The sequence below is a fragment of the Mchenga conophoros genome, linkage group LG9, assembly GCF_057382185.1.
Source record: "Mchenga conophoros isolate Kocher_MC1m ecotype Shallow Benthic linkage group LG9, M_conophoros_male_GT1.1, whole genome shotgun sequence".
Lineage (NCBI taxonomy): Eukaryota > Metazoa > Chordata > Actinopteri > Cichliformes > Cichlidae > Mchenga > Mchenga conophoros.
The window spans coordinates 34478088-34502173 of NC_140534.1; the positions used below are offsets into that span (position 1 = coordinate 34478088).

The following is a 24086-nucleotide window of genomic DNA, read 5'->3' on the forward strand; positions in this document are numbered from 1 at the left end:
ACAACAATACAGAAAGGGAGAAATAAAACAGAGGGGAAGGAGGGACAGTAAAATAAGATTTCTTTGGCTCTCGGAGGAGGTGGACCCATCTTTCACCCTCTCCCTTCCTTATCTTCCCTGCTGCTGCTTCTATGTCTTTGTCTAGTCTCATCTAACTCTAGCCTTCAAAGAGTCTCTCAGTCATGTTCTCTAAAACCTAAAGAATTATGGATTTGATCGACTGGTCCCGTAACAAAATTGACACCTTTCTGGGTTTGAGAGAGCTCAATTGTCCCGCAGACAATGTTTGCTACCGGATACTCGATGGTCGGTTGCATTGTGTGTCTGGCTACACTCTCGATGGAGGACATTGAACGACATCTACCAATTTGGAACCACGATAAGAGTGTTCTGGCTGATTGGAGCTGTCTCGGACCTGGCTTATCGAAGAACAAGAAGCGGCTACAGCTGTTCAAAATCCCATAAGGCTGGCCGACATGACAGACGATGGGCAGGGCTGTGAGTAAGACTCTGTTATTGAACAAAATATGGATAAGGTCTTGGAGAAGCTCATGGCTGTGCAATATATCTATATTGCACAGCCATGAGCCATAGATAACATCTTTGAGAAGAAGAATAGGAATTAAGAGAATTGAGAGAATTGGTGACCAGTGATAAAATTTAGACCAACTGTAAAAATTGGATGCAGTTGTTCGCACTCAACCCAAACATTCACCATCTTCACTCATGCGGCTATCTAAGGTCGGCTAAGGTCGAAGCTGACTGGAACAACAAAAATTCTCCATGATAACAGGATTGTTGACAGAACTCTTTGTCCCTCCTTCAAGGCCACCTGGGTCCACTGGAGACTGTTGACCTCCGCTCAACCGGGTGTGGTGACACTTTCTGTGAGCTGAACACGGGATACACACAGACACATGCACGAAACATGTACACTGATACTGATACGTACTATCACCCTCCCTCCCCCGAATGCAATGCCACATCCCATGCTTACCTCCCATCTGATGTGGACGCGGAGGCGCGATCGAAGATTGCAGCAGTCCCAGATCCAGCTGTACACACTGGAATATTCTCCCATGTTGCTTAATTTTGTTTTATTGTTTTATGGTCTAATGATGTCTGTGCTCGGAAACTCTGTTTTCTAGTTTCCATGCACCCGTGCTTGCTGCCCTCTCGTCTCCACACTCCTGCAGGAAGAACACAGCCGTAAATACTTCACACTATGGCAAACTCACACTAACTGACATCTAACTGGGAAACTGACAGGAAGTCTCACGCAACGATCCAGCATCGGAGAGAACTCAACCACACTCCTAAGTAGCTCTCCCGATGAAGCTTGACCAGCTGCACACACCTACACCCACAAACAAGAAAAACAAAGAAAAAACAAGGGACAGTGTCGTGGAAAATTTAACAATAACCTGCAACACACCCAGTGAGCTTGATTTGAAGTGGGTTTAATAAACACATTGCAATGTGGAGAGAGCATCCCAGTGAAACACCAGGACCATCTGTGAATTGTGGCCACCGCCCTTACATCTTATATACAGGCACACAGACAAAGAACATTCCACAAACTCTTACATGTTGGCCCCTCTCACAGGGGGGCTATACCTCCTCCCTCACAGAGAGAATTATGACCTTGTTTTCTGCTTGGCCGTCACCTAAAGATTTACATCCCTGAAAGGCAGAAGGAGTCCCACTATCTGTTTAACGTCGCCCATTACAATGGCCTCACTGTGTTAACTTTCCACATGCATGTAAACTAGTGACAGGAGTGCTCTTACTATAGTAAAGTGAGAATTACTATAACTAATGTAATATGATTAAATATGTGATTAATGTATGAGAAAAGAAATCTGCCACCACAACAGCAACACCAAATGTCCATAAACTATTCAAGAACCCCGGGTACCCAGACGCAGGTAAAGTGTATTTATTAAGCGCTTTTCATAGACAGGCGGTCACAAAGCGCTGCACAGGATTCTTATCATTCTTATTTTCTGGTTTGTTTGTTTCTTCCCCTTCTCATCCAGTCTGTCTCTGTGTGCTGTGATTAGTGTCCTTATGTTTGTTTACCTCCTACCTCCTCAGTCATGTCTTTGTATCTGTCTTGTGTCCAAATCTTTTTAAAGTGATGCTACATCAATGTGCTCACAGACATTTACCTTACACTATGTTCGAGTTACAGTGCATCATCTGTGAAATATAACAGAGATTACAACCTTCAGCCTTCAGTGAGCTTATGGTGAGCCTACAACGTTATTCGTTAACAACAAAGCAAACGAAGCATGGCTTGACAAGTCTAGGAGATAGTTCAAATTAAATGATTAATTCTAATCTATGTCTCAAAACCATGCAAACCAATGAGTAGTGGAAGAGGTGTAGCTAATGAAGTGGCCAGTCTGAGGGATCTCCCTCCTCCTCACTGAGTTTCTTTTGCTGCTCTCCTTCGTGTCTTTATAAACTGGTGGTGTTGCCACAGTATTCCTACACGCATTACTGTTTTTATTTACCGATGTGCAATATCTGCACATGCTGCTCCTCTTTCTCACTGTCTGCAGCCCAAATGTGTTTTCTCAGGGCATCTGAGTCACGTGATCGCACAGTAACGAATCAAAGCAAATCAGGAAGAAGGGGGCGGAGCAAAGAGTGTGTGCAGGAGAGGAGTCGAGCAGAGAGAGCTGCTTTTTCATGAAACGGGAGTGAAGTAGTGACCTTAGAGGAAAGAAAAAAACTAAAGTATCGATCATAAACCACTACCAGCGTCCTGATCGATATCTGCATCGATCTGCCCACCCTTGTCTCCTGGATCGTAGCTGAGATCAGCGTGAACCACGTGGGTCTCTGCTCCCTGATCTGTTTCCTGTGTTTGGAAAGAGTTGCAGCTTCATCGCGGAGTTTCTCTCGGTTTGTGGGCTCATCTAAAGGTAAGCACCGAGCTAACTTTACTGTGAGTTCAGTTCATGTTGAGTTTAGCTCCTGAATGAGGTCTTCTGCTGCTCTCCTCGGTGTCTGTTCACAGTTTATTGTGAACACGTTGAGAGAAGAGTGAGAGAGTGTTTGGAGAAAAACACCAACTAATCATTAGCTCAGCATGCTGGGAGAAGTTGGAGCAGAAAAGGCTTTTCATTGTCCCTGCAGCTGTTTTTCTGCCTGCACCAAACCTCTACAGCCTCGTTTCTATTTGTATGGACTCAAATGTCGTCATAAATATTTTGTACTTGTAAATCAAATGCGTATTTGTGCATTGAGTTTTGCAACTTTGCAAATAAGCATTAAGACTATATGTATTTAAATCCTAACAGTATCTGTAACCAGATATTAACAGAAAAATTTGTAACACTTGTAAATATTTTTTACACACAGACAAATTCTCATCTGTAGATGCACAAAAATAAAATGTTCATTGATTAACAAGTACAAAATATTTATGACTGTTGGGTCTGTGTTCCCACAGGCCCCGCTAGTTTAGAGACTTATTCCTCATGAAGAGCGAAATCAAGACAGAACATCTGTCTCCCATCCCCCCGTTGGTTACAAACACAAGGCAGTGAGTGTGTGTGTGTGTGTGTGTGTGTGTGTGTGTGTGTGTGTGTGTGTGTGTGTGACCTCACCAAAAGGATCATAAAAGCAGGAAGCAACATCAGACAGAATCTTCACAAGGGATTTGCTCATGATAAAACACTACAGCCTCTTCCCAGAACCTCGAGAGGCTGGGGAGGGAGACATAGGAATGTCTTGATCCTATAGTTTGAACCAAGACTTTACAAATTTAAGAAGCACAATGACAACATTCAACAATTTGACTTAACAATGACCACAATTTGAGCCTCGATATTTCAAGTGATAACAGGAAAGTGTGTGTGTGTTCTTGATTTTACTACCTGGTGGGATCCACTTTAAAGTTGTCCATAAAATTTAAATGATTAATTTTACAAAAATGAAAGCAATATATCACTGACATACAAATGAGGACAAAAGCTCAGCTTTCTGTTGTGCTTCTAAATACTGTAGGAACCGCAAGTAAGCCTGCAGTGTGAGAGCAAAGTGCTCTAATGGGATAGTGTGATGCTATGAGATCTTTAAGCTATGATGGGGCCTGATCAGTCAAGACTCCGTCCTCTGTTCTTGTTTCACTGTGATGTTACAAAGATCTGTTTTGTGTCCCAGCTGATCAGCAGGAGGAGAAGAGTCTGACGGAGCACCAGACGAACATTTTCAACCATTCGGACTCAGCTCAGCCGCTACAGTGGACAAAAATGTCATCAACACAAAAGGTGAAGAACCTATCACTTTTATTGAAACTGTGCACTTCATCAGCTGATGCTTGTTTGTCAAGATTGAAAAGGATTCAAGAAGAAGTTTGTCATTTCGTATGGTATTACCCAGGCTGAAATGAAAGTGTTTCTCACCAGCATCTACAGTGCAATAATCAATACAACTAAAAAGAAAAATGGTTTGACAAACAGTAAAAAGGCAGTAATAAATCACAACAATAAAAAGGGGTAAATAACATAAAATCTTAATTCATAAACAAACTCCAGTCCAAATAGTCACACTCATACAGGTAGCATCAGCCCTTTCACAGAAGGGGATAATTAAATTAAGTAGTGTGTGTATCTGGGGAGTATATTGTATGCTGTGTGTGTGTGTGTGTGGATAGGAGGCATCAGAGTATAGCTGTGCTAATAGCTGAATGGATGGTTATTGGGTGCAGTCCTGCTTTTCTGAGTCTCCCAAGGGAGTGCAGACGCTTTTGTGCTTTTTTTGATAACTGCTGTTGTATTAATGAAGAAGGACGGGTCATCAGCAAGGTGCACACCCAGGAACTTAACACTGCTGACCCTCTCCACAGCAGCACCCTCTATGGTGAAGTCTGTGTGGTGATCTCTGCCAGACTTCCTGAAATCGATCACCATCTCTTTTGTTTTGTCCACATTGTTGGTGAGATTACGGGATCTACACCACACTTCAAGCTGCTCCACATCTATTCTATAAGTGGTCGTTGTCAGTGATGAGACCAACCACAGTTGTTGTCTGCAAATTTCAACAATATGATTAGCACTGAGTCTGGCTTACAGTAATGTGTGAGCAGACTGAACAGCAACGGGCTCAGGACACCCCCAGAGGAAAGTCTGTGCTCAACAAGATGGTCTTTGATGTGTGGCTGCCCACCTTGACTGTCTGTTGCCGCTTTTCAAGAAGCTGAAAACCCATTTGCAGGTTGCAGGGTCCACGCCTGATAGCATCAGCTTTTCCAACTGCTGCAGAATGATCGTGTTAAAAGCTGAGCTGAAGTCGATGAAAAGGACTCTGGCAGAGGGGTGTTCTTCCTCTCCAGGTGTGACAGCATAACATGGAGTGTGGTAGAGAGAGGTCATCTTCTGTAGATCGGTTGGTCCTGTATGCAAACTGAAGGGGAACCAGGTCTATTTGGAGACTGTTCACGATGTGCTTCAAGACCAGCCGCTCGAGGCATTTACTCACAATTGGTGTCCCTTGTCATTGGGGGAGGGGGCTTGTAGTACGTAATGTGTTGGAAGCCCTGCCACAGCATCGTTCCTCACACTGTGTTGAGAAGCGCTCCACAGTCTGATATTGTTGTCAAGGGAGCAGACATTGGCCGGCAACTGTGTCCGTACGTCTGGCTTGTATTGGTTAGCAGCTAGCCTCGCATTAGCTCCTCTATGCTTACCCTGCTTCTGCATCCTATCACACCGCTTTCTGTGTTTCCTCCTGGGTGTTGCTCAGAAAGAAAAGAAAGAAAAAGAAAAGAAAAACAAACAAAACACCTGGATCACCTGTATGGAGAAAAAAAAATTGTGCAGCATGCAAGATAGACAGCGCACAATGTGCATTGAGGCAGCAGGAAAGAAAGGTGTAGTCCGTGTCTGTGAACACCGGTGTGTACACCTGTGTGCATAGCTGTGTGGATCAGCATGCTTGTATTCCAAAGGTTTCTCCATGTAACGATCTGCTAGGAAGTGTGGGGAGCCATAGCGCCGTCCCCCAGGGTATGAAGCAGGTATGGAGGAGGTCCAGGCCCCAGATATCCAGAGGCCCCAGAGTACAAGGACCCAAGGAGGACCACCAAAAGGGGGGGAACCGTGCCACCCTCCTGGGAAGAGCTGAGTAGAGCCCCAAACGAGAGGTCACCCAGCAGCTACGGAGCAGAGGCCAGAGGGGGTTGCAGTGGCGTGCCCGCGGGCTCTGCCAGCAGCCAGCTGCGGCAGAGAGGACCGAGCTTCAGGCCCAGAGGGCAGAGGCCTGAGGGCATCCCATCCCCCGGAAGGAGCCCAGCCGGGCCACAGGCACCAGGCCCCGCCAATCGGCCACCAGGAGTGAGCCGGTACATACATGAGCGCCCAGCCCCAGACGACAAGGACCACCAACACACCAACGTCTGAGGGCATCAGCCACCGGCAGGGAGTGTGGTGAGGGGAGATAGCCCTCCATACTTAGGAGGGCCTGAGATGTACCCAGAGAGGTTGAGTCTAAGACCCAACCTGACATATAGACACAGACGAACAGGCGCACGCAGATACAAACGTGCATTCCCACCCCATGTGCACAACCAAATACTCGGCACTCACCCAACGTGTAGACAGACACAAATAGACACTGCACAGACAGTCACACTCCCCAAACATACTCTATATCACAGGTCCAGGTACCCCCGCCCCCAGAGGGGCAAGCCGCACCTAAACCCAGGAGATGTAACCCTTCTCTCTGGGGTGGAGGCAAGCGTACCACCTCCTTATCTGCAGTAGTAGGGAGGCCCCGCATCCCAGACCCCAATCTGACGGCCAGCACCTCCTCCCAGCGCCCCAGCCCTGACGTCTAACAGAACCGGGGTGAGTGAAGACCCAACACCTCCCTAAGCCCACTCATATGTAGTGTTGCTGTGTGCTGTTCTAAATTGCATTTAAAACACAGGAGAGCATGGTACTAGCTTCCTCTCAGAGAGCAGCACGGCTCTTCCCGAAAACCCTTAGTGTCTATATGCATTTAAAATTGAGGGTAGGGCAACAGCACCAGAGGTGGGTTGGAATACACAGACCATCCTTTGGATGCTATAAAACGTGCCCACCCCCAAGGCCCTATATGTATGTGTTATGTGAGAGTGTGAGTAATGTGGATGTCTAGGTTGCAGAATAAAATTGAGGCATAGGCGGCCAGAAGGGGACAGAGGGGGAGTGCCTCCCCTGCACCTTGGTGAGATACCTGCACTCCAAGCCCTGCGTGTGTGGGTGGGTGTGGTAGAGCGGGAATAGGGAGGCAGCTTAGGATGGGGAGGGAAGAAAGGGAGGGGCAAGCGGCCCCTCCCTGGGGCCAGCTCCCCCGCTGAGCCCAGTAGGCACCCCCACACTCTGGAACCCACCAGGGCAAGGGGGCCCAGGCCCATCCGGACCCGGGCCCGCAGCAGCAGCACCGCCCAGCCCCACAGAGTCCAGGGAAGCCCACTCGACTCCATCCCAGAGAAAACTGCACCCACCCCATCATCCAGTCATCTCCCAAACTACACAAGACAATAGACACCCAGGTTGAGTTCATTCTCCACCTCTCTTATATCGCTCCCCCCACGTGCAGAGTGAGCTCCTATAGAGAGGAGACCACCTGCAAAGATATAACAGCCTCCCCACCAGTTAGAGAGCCCCCTAGTTGGGCCGATGCACCAGAGGTCCCCTGCACTGGGGCTGAGCCCCCCTGCACCCACCCGCCCACAGCTCTGGCGACACAACAGCCAGGACCCAAGCCCCCAAGGCCCAGCAAGCACCCCAGACCGGGGGACAGAGCACCCCCAAGCCTCCACGCCCGTCCCGGACCCAGGCTACCAGACCAGTAACCAACGTCCACCAGCACAGACCCTCCCCCATCTCTTCAAGACGAATGTGATCTATTAGATGGTTTTTATATTGGTTAGAATTAAGATTATTTTTCCAGTTAATGAGGACCATTTTCTTGGCTATGCATAGGGCCGTAAAAACAACGTGGGCTGTGTTTATTTCTGCAGTGACCTCATCCAAGTTGCCCAGCAAGCATACTAATGGGGAGGCTGGAATGTTACATTTCAGACACTTTGATAAGTCTTCACATATCTCACGCCAAAACGTCTGAACTGGTGGACAGAACCAAAGAGCGTGGATGTAATTGTCCGGTGTATTTGCTGTGCAGTGTGAGCAGTTGTTGGAAGGCGTATAGCCCATCTTGAACATCCTATGACCAGTATAGCGCACTCTGTGTAATATTTTGTGTTGTATTAATTGGAAACTGGGATTTCTGATCCATTGAAAGGTTTTTAAGCATATCTGAGACCAAAGGTTTGGGTCTAAGCTGATCGATAAATCTGCTTCCCATTTTGCAGTAGGAAGGGATATTGATTCATCTACTTTAGAAAGTGTTTGTAAGTAAAGTTTTGTAATATGTCCGGATTGTTCCAGATAGGTGTACGTTTGCATGGGATTAATGAAGACTCTGTCATTTTTAGAAACTCCCACCATGCTGTCAGAGAAGAGCTGATGCTGACGCTTTTAAAGCATTCATGTCGTTTGATGTTTGAGCTGATAAATGGTAGGTCTGAAATTTCTAGGTTATTACATAGGGCCTGTTCTACATCTATCCAAGGTTCATCTAAGAGGGTGTGTTTAAACCATCTAGAGGTGAACTGAAGCCTGTTGGCTAAAAAATAGTGATTAAAGTTAGGCAGATCTAATCCTCCTTTATCCTTGGTCTTTTGCAGTGTTTTTAAGCTGATACGTGGGGGTTTATCTTTCCAAAGGAATTTAGAAATATACGAGTCTAGAGATCTGAACCAATCTTGTGATGGCTTATTTGGGATCATTGAAAATAAATAGTTTATTTTTGGCAAGACCATCATTGTTATAGCGGCGACCCTTCCCATGAGTGATATGGGTAAAGATTTCCATCTAGCCAGATCAACTTCTACTGTCTTTAACCCTTTAAAGCCGGTCGGAGTGAACACGCTCCATTTTGCGTAACTATTTATAAATCCCGGTAGCTCTGCAACCAAGTAAGCTAGCGCAATAATTTTTTTTGCATATGAAACCGGAGGAATTGTACTTACATCTTATGCCATCAGCTTGTCCTAGGTCACAGTTTCCTTCCACATATAGCTTTGCAAAAACTGCATAAAAAGCGCTTGCAGCACCAAAAACAAAATATTTCAGAAACACGCTTTGCCGATCCGATGAGCTGTTCATAACACTTCCTACGTCCATCAGCGTGAACTATCCCATGTCCGCCATGACCTGCCCGAAACCAGAAGTGACGTCATTTTGCGGAAATGTAGTTTTTTGCCATCAGGGCCTCATGAGCCTATACTGGTGTTTTTAAAAGTTATATTTGACTTTATGACTTTCTGTGTCATTTCTGGGATGCTTAGGACTCATATTGCACTGCTGGAAATAGTTTATTTTGATGCATATGCTGTTTTCTTTGCAAATTTGCATTATAATATTTATTTTCGTTTTTCCTACAGTATATGAAAATTGGTGTATTTCAAAAATAAAACTAAGAAGACACTCAAAATTAATTTCCTGTGGTGGGAAACTAGTTTGTGCAACTTTTTTGCATTTACAGTTTTGAGGGATATGCCTCTTAAATTTCTCTAACTAGAAATATATGTTAAAAAAACGATTTTCAATTTTTTTGTAGTTTATTGTACTTTTTTGCAATTTATGTAATTACTATGCACTTAATGCATACATATTATTAAAATTTGGGCTATAATGGTTGTATTGATGTATAGCAACTTGAAATACTCCCAAAAATGGCACTACAGCATGTAAAACTATAATATATGCTCTGGCGGACTTGGTTCTATGGTAGGTCTTAAAGGGTTAAAAGTGGGATGTGGTTTAATTTAGTTAATTCTGAAAGTTTAGGAGAGACATTAATACCTAAATATTTTATATTTCCAGATTGCAGTGGGGAAGGAGAAGAATTATGGAAGGAGCAATTAATCGGAAGGACTGTTGATTTTGACCAGTTAATTGAATAATCGGAGACACTTGAGAAAGAATTTATCAATGCAATTACCCCAGAGAGATTGGTTTGTGAGTTTTGGAGAAAAAGTAACACATCATCCGCATAAAGGCTGATTTTATGTTCTACATTCTTACATTTTATGCCCTTAATTGTTGTAGCCTTTCTAATTGCTGCTGCTAGTGGCTCAATAAAAATTGCAAACAGTGAAGGGGAGAGTGGGCATCCCTGTCTGGTGCCCCTCAGGAGACAGAAGCTGGAGGATGTTTGTTTGGTCATTTGTTCTGACACAAGCTGTTGGGGAATTATATAATATTTTTAACCAGTTTTATAGCTTGAGGGAAATACAGGGTCTTTGCCTGGTTTTAGTAAGAGACTGATATTTGCAGAGTTCATATTTGGTGGTAGTCTACCATTTTCTTTGATTTCCTGCAACATCCTGTGAAAAACTGGTACCAGAATCGCCCAGAATTCTTTGTAAAAATCTATTGGAAAGCCGTCTGGACCTGGAGCCTTATTATTGCGCATACTTATCAGAGCTTCCTGGAGTTCACCTGGCATCAGTGACGAATCCAGTGCCATTGCTTGGGTGTCTAATAATTTTGGAAGAGTTATGTTGTCGAGAAATTGATCGATTTCATTTTTAGATTGGTTTATTTGTGGTGTATATAAAGTTTCATAGAAATCCCTAAAAAATATGTTTATTTTTTTAAGATCATATATTGTATTCCCAGATAAATCTTTAACAGCACATATAGTTGTTTTTTCTTTATTGATTTTTAACTGGTTAGCAAGAAATTGTCCGGATTTGTTATCGTATTCATAATTTTGCAGGCAAAGTCTTTGTACTAAGATTTTCGTCTTTTTATTAATAATTTCTTTTAATTCTAGTTTTGTTTTGCGTATTTTGTTTAATATTTCTTGATCTTGGTGTGACACATAGGCTTTTTCTAAGAATTTGATGTTTTTTGATGTTTTTTTTTCTAGTTCCTGAATATTTTTGTTTTCTTCTTTCTTATGTGATGAGAAAGAAATTATTTTACCTCTCATCATGGCTTTCCCTGCTTCCCAGAGGACAGATGCTGATGTTCCAGGAATGTCATTAAAGCCTAAATATAGAGTCCATTCTTTTTTAAAGTATTTGATAAACTCTTCGTCTTTGAGCAGTGATGTATTAAATCTCCAGTTTTTACTTGGTGTAGTATTATTCTTCTGTATTAGTGTTAAAGATACAGGAGCATGATCGCTGACAGCTATAGGATGAATCTCAGTGTCTGAAATGTTACTCAGCAATGAGCTTGTGAAGAGAAAATTATTTAGAAGATAAAGAAACTCACAACTCAGATATCTATTTTTTACATGCGCATGGGCAGTCAACGGTCCGATCTGCTTTGCACTGATGTGCACAACAGATGAGACACAGAAAAAGCGCCCAGGGCATCCTGAACGTCCTTTATTTATACTTAAAGCAAGTCTCCACAGCAGTAGGAGTGTCATGTATGGAACTCCTTAAAAGGAGAAAGAGAGGGGGAGCGCCAGTCTGTCCATTTAAAACCGGATGTCACCACATTCCTTTTACACATATGGCTTCAATTTCTCTCTCCCTGTGTTGGCTCCAATTCACAACCTCTTCTTCCTTTAAATGAAGCTACAACTTAAGCATAATCACAAAATTAAAAATCTTTCATCAGAGCTGCTGAACAGAAAATAATCCAGACGAGGTTTTTTTTTTTTTTTTGTACTCGTTTTTATTCATTTTCAAATTAAACCGTAAGTCTTTTTTGTAGATGGAATCTTATTTAATGCAACCACAAACCCAAACTCAAAGGGGTCTGGTGATGCCAACCTGTATGGATTGTTGTTAAAACAGTATTCAGTCAGAAGGAAAACAAACGTCTTCTTTCAGCCAGTCAGAGCTGTGCTCGCTGTCCAAGCCTTTTTGTTTCAATCACAAAAAACTGGACCAATCCTGGGACAAAAATCAAACACTGCAAAAGCCAAAAAAGAAAAGGTTAAAAACTGTATTTGGTGACTAATCATGTTTGATTCACCCCCCAGGTTTGGGAGCGGTTCTGTGGGCCGTAATGTGAATATTTAAGAAATTGGACAATGTTTCTGTTCAGGCATGATGCAAGGTAGTGCTCCTCCAGTCTGCTTTGTAGGCCATTTTGGAAGCAGCAGTCAGGTGAACAGCAGATGTAATTCCATTTTTCGATCTCCAGGCCATCTTTGAAGAAAAGCATGAATGGTATGATGCCGAAAAGCATGAATGATGTGATGCCGACTCCATGGTTAAGTCGGTGGCGCCGCACCGACTTAACCTTTTTAACCTTAAAAAAAGATGGCGCCGGTGCATGTGGCTTGCTGTCTATCACTGCCAGTGTTGGTTGTTTGTTTTGATTTTATTGACTATTGTAATAAATGCCAACTCTCTCTTGGTGTATGATCGCCTAACCCTACTGGATCTCCGACCTTCTGCCAAAGGCTGGGCAAAGTGGAACCAAGCTGGACATAAAACTTTGCCCCCGCTAATATCGGAGATCCCGGCTCACCTGTGCCGTGTTCCAGATCCACCACTCCGGCAAAAGTGCTGATGCCGGGGTCGAAGGGCTGGCTTCCTGGTGAAGCTGAAAGCTTCTTTAAGGTATTCTCTTAAGCCCTTATCCAGAAAACAAGGAGCGGTGCCAAACTTCTGTTTCTCTCGGCGATCGTTGGAACCTGTCTGTACCTGGCTGGTACCTGTCATCTGCCTGGATGGGATGTTCCAGTCCCGCCGGCGTGGTGTGAATCTGCGGAACCTGTGGCCTCTGTGTCGGGCTTCTAGGACGGTTAGCGACGGGGATCCACCGCTTACCGCCAGAATTGGCCTGGTAAATGCTAGGTCCCTAGCGAACAAAACGTTTATCCTGAAGGATTTCTTCACATCCCGAGGACTGGATTTTCTCTGTGTGTGCAAGACGTGGCTGAGCGCTGGGGAGTGCAGCCTCTTCTCAGATCTTCTACCTGGCGATTGCTGTTATTCTAATTCCCCACGTATGTTGGGCCGAGGAGGAGGAATAGCTACGATCTTTAAAAGTCATTTTAAATGTAAGAAGCTATCAACCCCGTCGTTCACCATCTTTGAACTGTCTGTTTGAGTTGGGCTGCTCTCACACAGTGTTGTGTGCGGTGGTTTATCGGCCTCCAAAATACAATAAGGACTTTGTGTTGACTTTGCTGACTTCTTGGCTGAATTCCTGCCAAAATATGATCGTGTTGGTATTGTTGGGGATTTTAATATTCACGACTGTTGTCCTGATATGCCCATGGCGAAGGGCTTTTTAAACCTTATTGATTCGTTTAATCTGGTGCAATGTGTGACAGGTCCCACACGTGAACGTGGACACACACTTGATCTTGTTTTATATCATGGCTTTTCTGTTTTTAACATAGATTTGTGATGCTGTGTTTTATGACCACAGTCCTGTGATGTTTGAAGTTCCTCTTGCCTGTGCCTCAGTTAAACCTCGCGCTGCTGCTCAGCACTGTCGTGTTTTTAACTCCTCCACTGCTGAACGCTTTTCATCAAGTCTCTCCTTGTGCTCGTGACCTCTCAGTCTCTGTTTCCTGCTCTGCTGTCTTTGACAGGTTTGAGCATGTGACTCTTTCCTTTTTAAAGGAGACTGTTGGTCGTTTTAAGTCTGTAGGGTCTCCAAATGATGCTGTCCCTCCTCAACTTTTAAAAGAGGTGTTACCTACAGTTGGTCCTTTGGTTCTTGAGCTGGTATACCATAGTCTGACTGTCGTCAGGTGTCGTCCCTAAAGATTTTAAACATGCAGTAGTCAAACCCCTGATTAAAAAACCTGCTCTGGATCCTACAGTTCTTGCAAATTACAGGCCTATCTCCAAACAACCTTTTCTTTCCAAAATTCTTGAAAAGGTAGTTTACAGCCAAATAATGGCCTTCCTGGAAAAGCAAAATGTGTTAGAGGTTTTCCAATCTGGTTTTAAAGCCTTTCATAGCACTGAATCAGCCCTTTTAAAAGTTTTTAATGACATATTTTTAGCGACTGATGCTGGGGACTGTGTTGTTCTTGTGCTTTTAGATTTGACAGCTGTGTTTGATACCGTGGATTATGCCCTTTTATTCTCTCGTTTGGAGCACTGGGTGGGCATTAGGGGCTGTTAAGATTCAAGAATTGAGAAAGGGTACAAGAGGTGATCGAAAAATAACCACACTGGTCCGGCCGGGTGAAGTCAAACGAAGATTTTAATTCACACGTGGGAAGATCACTGAAAACAGCAATTGATCTTCGACTTACTAAGGCACAAACAATTATTTTATAACATCAGGGTTTGTTTACTGACGCCCCTTCATGCGTCACCGGTACATTTTATACATAGATCAGATCAACATCATCATGACTTTTCACCCAGAAAATCATCTTCTATTTTCATGGCTTGGTACTTTCCGTTCTTGTCTTAAAATGAATTGTTCCTCTTTCTTGTCTAGACCTAACTAATCTCTCCTCTAAATAAATCTTAACTAATGTGTGTGTACGTGTTGACCTCACATGCTCTTTGTGTCACCTCTTCACCTCCTACTGTCTGTGTCTCGTCCTCAAATGCTCTTTCTCAATTCACCTGTTGCACTTCTGACCTTTCACCAGGACAGAGGCTCACTGAGACTATGTGTATGTCTTCTACTAAATAAATGTTTTAACCAAGAACCTCTACTAAAACCTTAATATAAAATGACCTGATATAAGTGTTTTGTAAGCATGTATTGCAATTCCTTCTATGTTCTAGTTTTCCCTCAGCATGTATCACCTAGACACTCTCACTAGATGAAGCTCAAAACCATTAATGAACCTGAACATCAACTCAAATAAGCACAGATATGCAATATGTATAAAATAGTTATAACTGCACCTGAAATACAAAGTTAACATCATCATAAACATCTTAAGGCCATCTTAAAGCTATCTGTTACATTGTTAAAGCAATGATCATACTGCAGATTATATTATGCTGGTCAAATACTTTTCTGTTCATCCCCACAGGGCACAGCACTGGAGTGGTTCAGGTCCTACTTGGCGGGGCGAACTTTTTTGTGTCAGCCTCGGTGACTATGTGTCGTCCTCCGCTCCCCTCTTGTGTGGTGTCCCACAGGGCTCAGTTCTAGGCCCCCTCCTCTTCTCTTTATATCTGCTTCCTCTTGGTTCTGTACTGAGAAAGCACAGCATTCCTTTCCACTTTTATGCTGATGACTGTCAGATCTATGTCCCTCTAAAGAAAAAAGGCAGATACCTTACACAGCCATTACTTCAGTGTCTCGATGACATTAAGACTTGGATGTCTGTTAACTTTTTAAAATTCAATGATAAAAAGACCGAGGTGATGGTTTTTGGCAGCCCCACTGAGACCCCCAATGTGTATGTAAATTCCCTGGCACAGTATGTTAAGCCAACTGTCACAAACCTGGGGGTCAAAGTGGACTGTGAACTGAAGCTTGACAGTCAAATTAAGGCAGTGGTAAAATCTAGCTTCTTTCACCTCAGGCAGCTGGCAAAAATAAAGCCAATTCTTTCACGGCAGCACTTTGAGACAGTGATCCACGCCTTTGTTAGCACTCGGCTGGATTACTGTAATGCACTTTATATTGGGGTGAGCGCATCATATATTAGTCATCTACAGAGGGTGCAAAATGCCGCAGCTCGTCTTTTAACTGGCACTCGAAAGTTTGAGCACATTTCCCCTGTTTTAGCTTCACGTCACTGGCTGCCCATTTCTTTTAGGATTCATTTTAAAATTCTTTTATTTACTTTTAAAACTCTCCATGGCCTAGCTCCATCTTATCTCTCTGAGCTGCTACAGCCTTATACACCCACCCGCTCTCTCAGGTCAGCTGATCAGCTGCTCCTGAAGATACCCAGGACTGGGCGTAAACTTAGAGGAGATCGTGCTTTTGCTGTAGCAGCTCCAAAACTGTGGAACGAGCTTCCTTTAGAGATTAGACAGGCCACTTCTTTATCTGTTTTTAAGTCACTCTTGAAAACCCACCTCTTTACCCTGACCTTTGACACCACGTGAGATGTTGGTTTTTATTTTTATTTTAGTTGTTTTTAGGTGATTCGATGCTGTTTTATCTTGTTTTTGTTTTAATATAGGGCTGTTTTAATTTTATGTTTTATTTATTTATTTCGCTGCTTTCTGTTATTCTATTGTTTTAACTTATTTTCTGTACGGCACTTTGTTCCTGTGCTGGGTATTTTAAAGTGCTTTATAAATAAAATTGGATTGGATTGGATGGGGCCAGGTAAGCGACCAGAGACAGCTCCATAAGGAGTGGGTTAGCTAAGCCAGTTTTGTCGGTGCTGTCCAACGTCATGTACTGTTCATAGCTGGGTACAGTGATGCAGGTAGACAGAGGTTTGCCACATGATGCACTTAGCTCTCAGACAAAGTTTGGGAACATAGGAAGGCAGTTTTTAGATATTGCGGGGTCCAGTTGGAGGAAAAAGCCTGTGAACTGCGACAGCTTCTGAGCTGGCAGAGGAGAGGGCTAGTCCACCTGCAGCTTCTTAGCTGCACAGTGAATCAGGGGCTGACTGCCGAAGCAGTGGCGGCACATTGGGGCTGTGCACACGTCATCACAGATCATCTGCCTTAAAGGCGTGAATAAAGGTTTCCTCGGCCAGGACACGTGAGGGCATGATATCCCATACCACGTGTGTTGTACCGAGTGTATTGACTGAAATCAGAATCAGAATCAGAATACTTTATTCATCCCGAGGGAAATTAGGGGTTACAGCAGGCAGCACGCTAATGGCGCATGCGCACTCACAAAGGAACCTTCTGACCAACTTTACACAAACATCACATTGGGCAGACATGTCAGAAGGTAGGCTGATAGGAAAAAAAACAACGAAAATACACTACATGAGGTAAGAGGAGGAGAAAAAAAACTCCACTCAGACTGAGCTCCTAGTGGGAGAACAGTTTGATAAAAGAAAAAACACCTCAGCACAAAAGCACAAGGAACTACTTCAGCCTTTGGTTTAAAACTACTGTTAATAGAGGAAATTTGAAGGTTGAGTTTATTCCACGACTGCATTTCACTCACTGCCTCTGTTTGTTTCTCTTTCACTGCAGGACCAACATGGAGCGAGAAGTCAGCGCTCTCAGGAGGCCGACAAACCTCACAGAAGAAAGGAAGAGAAAACATACAGTTGTGATGAGTGTGGAAAGTCTTTTAACCAGTCTGGAAATTTAAAAACACACCAACTCATACACAGTGGAGTTAAAGCGCACAGCTGTGAGTTGTGTGGACAGTCTTTTACCCAGGCTGGACACTTAAAGACACACCAACTCATCCACAGTGGAGTTAAAGCATATAGCTGTGACTTGTGTGGAAAGTCTTTTACCCATGCTGGAAGCTTTAAAAGACACCAAATCATGCACAGTGGAGTTAAACCATACAACTGTGATTTGTGTGGAAAATCATTTACCTTGGCTGAAAGCTTAAAACAACACCAACTCATCCACAGTGGAGTTAAAGCGTACACCTGTGGGTTGTGTGGACAGTCTTTTACCCAGGCTGGACACTTAAAAAGACACGAACTCATCCACAGTGGAGTTAAAGCGTACAGCTGTGGGTTGTGTGGACAGTCTTTTCACCGTTCGGGAAACTTAGAAAGACACCAACTCATCCACAGTGGAGTTAAAGCATACAGCTGTGAGTTGTGTGGAAAGTCTTTTAACCGTCCTGGAAACTTAAAAACTCACCAACTCATACACAGCGGAGTTAAAGCGTACAGCTGTGACTTGTGTGGAAAGTCTTTTAACCAGTCTGGAAATTTAAAAACACACCAACTCATACACAGTGGAGTTAAAGCGCACAGCTGTGACTTGTGTGGAAAGTCTTTTACCCTGGCTGGAAGTTTAAAAAAACACCAACTCGTCCACAGTGGAGTTAAAGCATACAGCTGTGAGTTGTGTGGAAAGTCTTTTAACCATCCTGGAAACTTAAAAACTCACCAACTCGTCCACAGTGGAGTTAAACCATACAGCTGTGAGTTGTGTGGAAAGTCTTTTAACCAGTCTGGAAGTTTAAAAACACACCAACTCGTCCACAGTGGAGTTAAAGCGTACAGCTGTGACTTGTGTGGAAAGTCTTTTAACCAGTCTGGAAGTTTAAAAACACACCAACTCATCCACAGTGGAGTTAAAGCGTACAGCTGTGACTTGTGTGGAAAGTCTTTTAACCAGTCTGCAAGCTTAAAAACACACCAACTCGTCCACAGTGGAGTTAAAGCGTACAGCTGTCACATTTGTGGAAAAACTTTCCGCTGGCTACTCAGCCGAAACATTCACCTACGCATTCACACCAAAAATGATGTTTACTGCTGTGATCAGTGTGGTAAAGCTTTTGTGACATACAAAAACTTACAGCACCACATGTTTACCCACACTGAGGAGAGACCTTATAAATGTGACCTGTGTGAGAAAACTTTTAAATCTCCACGTTACCTCAAATCACACCAAAAGATTCACAGCAGAAAGAAACTCTAAAAGTGCAGTTACTGTGAGGTATGTATTTTTCTTTTAACAGTTTTACAATTTTATATGAATGAAGTTTAATTTCAAAGCTTAAAAGTTTTAAAAGCTCCTCCCCTTTCTCTCTATCTAACATTCACACTCCAATGGATGCATCGGAGAGCAGGTTGGAGTCAGTATCTTGTGGGATGCAGAGTAGAGCATCCAGGGGTTTAATCACCAGTCTTCCCATTAAGTAGATTACCTACAAATGAAGACTTAATGTTGCCCAGTAAGCTGAGTGTTATAATGTAAACAGTAAGATATAATTGGACACTGGCACAGATACTCCTTATTTCAGGCGCCATTAAAAATAAAAATGTTGAGAGAATTCCCTGACTTCCACTGTCTTTGTGTCTTTGTTTAGAAGCAGAGCGACACAGATGGATCCAGTTCTCAACCCTGTCGTCACTGTGGTAGTGGAAAGAGTTTCTCTGTGACTTTTGTGGAAAAAACTTTCAATCATCAAGAGAACCTAAACAACATCAACTCAGACACACTGGAGACAAAACGAACTACTGCAAAGAATGTGGGAGAGGCTTCCCTAAACCAAGTGAATTAAACCAAAATTAACTCTGTCACATGGGGTCAAAAACCATCTCTCATTCACCACTGCGGATCATCTTAAAGTGCATGGAAGAGTCCACACAGGAGAGAAACCATACAAATGCAGAAACTGGGAGAAAAGTGTCTCGCTGTCAGGAAGTTGTAACAAACATGAACGTACATACATGGAGGGGAAACTACAGCTGTGACCAGTGTGACAAATCAAAACATTTCACACCCATTGATTTTGAAAACCTTCAATATGAACTAAAGCCATCAACAGGATGTGAAACGACCACTGATGTGACTTTATATCCAAGAAAAAGATAAAAAGTCAAGCTGATCTGGGTCTGGGTTGTACTTTGGTGTATTACCACCTTAAACAGTTTGATCTTTTTGTGGTTTCATTGACTCAGTTATGTCAGATTTCCTCTCTGTCCTGGTCTGGATGCTCATCTGTAAAGAAGTAAAACTCGGATGGTTCAGTGGTCTCTAGCAGCTGATTAGTGAGCCAGCACTTCTGTGTATCATGCAGTTGTGCTTCTTTTCCTCTTGTGTCGACTCAGCTCAGTTACTTGGTTAGAGGGTTCCACATATACAAGAATCCTTCCTGGAATCTTTTTTTTGGTATGAGGTGTTCTTGGGAAGACGTCACACCACCACCACTATGTCAGGCTGTTCCTGTGATCTTCTTTTAATGCCACGTGTAACGGGACTGTAACGGACTGTAACGTGTAACGGGAATCTCTCGAAAAACTACAGCTTCCGTCTCATCTACCAACAAACATCATCCAGATGTTTGTTGTTAGATGTGAGATGAGCCTTTCTGTTGTTGAATCTCTCCCCCCATTGAATCTCTTATTGCTGAATCATGACCTCTGACCTTATCTAAGCTAAGTAAGGCCTGCAGGTCTTTAGATGATGATCTGGGTTCTTCAGTGACCTCCTGGATTAGTCATCGATGCACTCTTGCAGTATTTCTAGTCAGCCACTTGCTCCTGGGAGGCTTGAGTACTCTTCCATTTTTCCTGTAGTGTGGATAATGGCTCGTAGTTCGCTTGAGTCCCAAAGCCTTAGAAATGACTCTGTAACCTTTTCATACTGATGTCAGTGACTTTGTTTCTCTGTGTGAGGTCTTTCAGCCGGCTTCCATACATGGTCAGGTTGTTTTTCATACCTTTTTACCCTTAACAAATGAAACCATTTACAGACTATTTTCCACTGACCCAGGTAACCTTTGTCATATTTCTTTCCTTTTTGATCATCTGAAACATTCAAATGTTGAGTCCTTCAGGTGTAACCTTGACTGTTTTCCCAGTTGCAGCTTAAGCTAGGCTTAATCCTTCCTCTTTATACTACTGCTTAGCCACAACCAGCTGTGACAATGTTTATGGCTGGTTTGGTTAAAGTGCCAGTTTAGTAAATAGGAGAGGGCTCTCAATCCCACCAGTGCATAAAAACGTGAGTTCTCTGTCATTGCTCACTTTCTGTAAGAATGTCATGGCCCTGGGTCTTTTGACCCAGCGTTTTGTGTTTTCTATTATTGTGATGTATTTTGGTTCTGGTTTTCTCTTTCTTTGGGTTTTGGTTCTGTTCTTCCCCAGTTTAGTATTTAGGCTTTTCTGCCTGTGTATTCCTGTGTCAAGTCCGGATTTCTTAGTCTGTGTCTTTGCATGTGTGAGTTCCTGTTTTATTTTGTAGGTCTGTGTCTCTCGTCAGTGTTTCTAGTTTCACTCCCCTTGTCTCCCAGCCGTGCCTCCGTCTGTTTCAGGTCTGTTTTTTGTTTAGCTTTTCCCAGTTTAGGTTACTCCCTGGGGTCCGTTCTTCGTACCTCGCTAAGTAAGTTAGCTGGATTTGATTGTTGACGATTTCGCGTGATCTTGGATCGTTCGGTTCTCCGAAGCTCATCCGGGACTTGCTGTCATAGCAACAGATCCGTAAGCGTAAACCTGCTCGGGAGCAGGCTTACTTTATGTAAACAGGATTAGATCGCGGCCACGCAGGTATGTCCGCTTCATTTATACGAAAGCAACAGCGATATTTTACCACTGTTTTACCATAAATAAATATTATCAATCTAACTAAAGATAATGCAGCACTTGATTCTTTTATTGATTTCATACAGATACATACAGGTCATTTCCTAAAAAAGGGAAATGTACTATTAATCATTCTATTACATGTATGTGATTATTACAGATGTAATTCATATTTCAGAGTAGTAATAGTAAATTACTTCGTGTAATCAAGATGAGAGACCACGGCTATAAAAGCGAAGGTGGATTTGGGAAGCCTGTCGCAGCCATATCCTGTCCGTTTACGCGAGCAACCCATTGCGGAAGGTGCAAGATTGATAAGGAGAGTCCTCAGAATTCAGCGTATATTGCGGGATAGACAGGATCCTTTAGCTCAGCGCGACAGTGTGCTCATAGATAGATATCCATTTTCCCGTGAGGGTATTATTTACTTAACCAACTTGTTGACGAGGGGGTGCAGGACCACCACCTGTCTTTTTTTGCTCTGCCCTTTTCTTGGTTGCTGTTATAAACAAACAAACAGATTATTTCAGGGTCTCTTTCCAAGAGACGAAAAGCAATATAAGTGATAAATATTACCATTCTGTAGAATATTCTAATATTTCACTTTTACTTGTTCCCATGTTCTAGTGGGTCCTGTTGTGGCTCTAATGTGAAAGAGGATATAATGTAATATAATATAATAAATTTACCCTACCGCCTACTGGTGTTGGCCAGAGGGGCCGATGGCGCGATATGGCAGCCTCGCTTCTGTCAGTCTGCCCCAGGGCAGCTGTGGCTACAACTGTAGCTGCCTCCACCAGTGTGTGAATGTGAGAGTGAATGAATAGTGGCATTGTAAAGCGCTTTGGGTGCCTTGAAAAGCGGTATATAAATCCAATCCATTATTATTATTATTATTATTAATATTATTAAATTACTTACGAGTTTAATTTGTCAGCAACTTTCTGCCAGCCCTCTCTCCTTGCTTTTGCAGCCTTTGCAGTGTTCCCTTGCGTTTTAATTAAACTCTGAAACTCCTGAAATCCCTCAATCAAGAGTTCTTGCTCTGCTGCTGAAAAATACTGAGCGCGCTCCTTCGACATTTTCGCCGACCAATCAAAGGGTTGCCGATCAATGTTTCTACTATCGATGCGTAGCCCCTTTTAAGCCACCCAGTGATCTCACGTTACTTCATCCAGCTGTACTAATTGTCAACAACAGGTGTGTTCAGAGAACCGGAATAGCGAGCTCAAAGTTAGCGCAATGATTTGATCTTGGATATAGTAAGCGAGGTACGAAGAACGGACCCCTGTTCTGTTTTTTCCCACCCTCGCCTTTATTATCTCACTGTCAATAAAGCTTCCTCACCTCAGTTGTGCTGCATCCTGGGTCCTTTAATATCTTACACCTGGCTCGCGTCGCGAACCGTGACAAAGAAAGCATGTTATCCTCAGGCAGAGCTGCAGACGATCAAGAATCCATAACTACTGGATGGTGGACGTTTCTCTAAGCAGACAGTCAGTTCTTGGGATGCCAGCTGGATGTAGTTTCACAACCTTTAACTTAATGTCTGTGTGTTTTTAACATCTTATGCTCTGGTTTAACTTTTAAACAACCTGATTAATGAAAGCACATCTTTTGACCACCCTGTTTGTCATCAGCGGTGGCTTTAGGATCATCCTCACCTGCTCATGGTTGCAGTTGTTTATCGGTTGAATTGGCATTTCCTTTATAGTGTGATAAGATGTTAATAAGCGTATAAAGCTGTAAAGCCTCTTGAGTTACTTAAATCGCCTTTCTTCCTCAGTGTGATGCTCAATGTGAACTGCAGGTCGTCTTGATGATGTCTATATGCCTTAACGCATTGAGTTTCTTCAATATCATTGGTTAATTAGATATTTAGATTGATAAGCAGCCGAAATTGTGGACCTACTAAAGTGACCAGTGAGTATACAGTCTGGTTATCATCGTGTTTAACTTTGTTCACATGCACTGATGAATGTACAGCTGATGGCTGTAGCATAACACCCACTGTAGAAAACGGTATTCGTTATCAGGAAACATTAAATGCTGAGTGTAAATGCGGCATCAAGGGCATCGACAAAAAAAAAAAAATGCTCGTATTGGGAATGGCATGGGCACCGATCGGTTTTCTATCGCCCATTTGCTGGGAGTAAGGGCGCCCTCCGTTTGCGAGGTGCGCCTGCTGCTTGCGGCACAAGGAGGAGAGGGCGGGGCGGCGGGGGAATCTCTGAACGGCTGTAGCAGCATCTAATAACCAACTCGCAAAAGAAAACAAAATAAAAACAAACCAACAAACACGAACACACCAGACATCATGATACAGACTTATAATTTGCACCGATTTTTTTTCGAAATTCTATACTCGAAAAGTGAGCGCGAGAGCCCTCGGTGCGCCTGCTCGCTGCTGAAGTCAAAGTAAACTTTAATGTCATCTCCGCTACATACAGTCCAGTATATAGAGAGACGAGACGACGAGGCTCCAGTTACAGCAGTGCAAGTAAACAAACAATATATATAAGAAGAGTAAGAAAATAAATATACACTTTAGGACCAGGGGTAAAGGATCAATAACAATTTATAATTTATAATTTACGTTTTGATGATTTAATGTCACACACAACCCGTCGAAAGGGGAGGGGGTCCTGCTGCTTCCAAATAGAGCACATTTCATTTATAATGATGTAAATCCAAGCCCATTATGGATTCATGATTTGAATCTTGGGTTGTGTGAAATCCCAGAAATAAACCTTAGACAAAGTGAATCTGTGAACTAAGGTGTAGGTCTACTAGGTTATGTTGTGGTGATCGTCGAGTTGGTGAATTTGTGTTCATTCTGGAGTGCAAAATTAAAACCAATGTAAGATGGACAAGAAAAGTTCAAAGCCATCAGGTCCTCAGTTTAGAAAAAA

At 43.2% G+C, this 24086-nt stretch overlaps 1 pseudogene across 1 annotated transcript; it reads left to right on the top strand.

Moving 5' to 3' along the window:
- Positions 1–2645: 2645 nt before the first annotated feature.
- Positions 2646–18582, top strand: LOC146567757 (uncharacterized; annotated as a pseudogene). The gene is made up of 3 exons (XR_014893972.1): positions 2646–2933; positions 4177–4283; positions 17147–18582. The product of XR_014893972.1 is annotated as an uncharacterized LOC146567757 (transcript).
- Positions 18583–24086: the final 5504 nt, after the last annotated feature.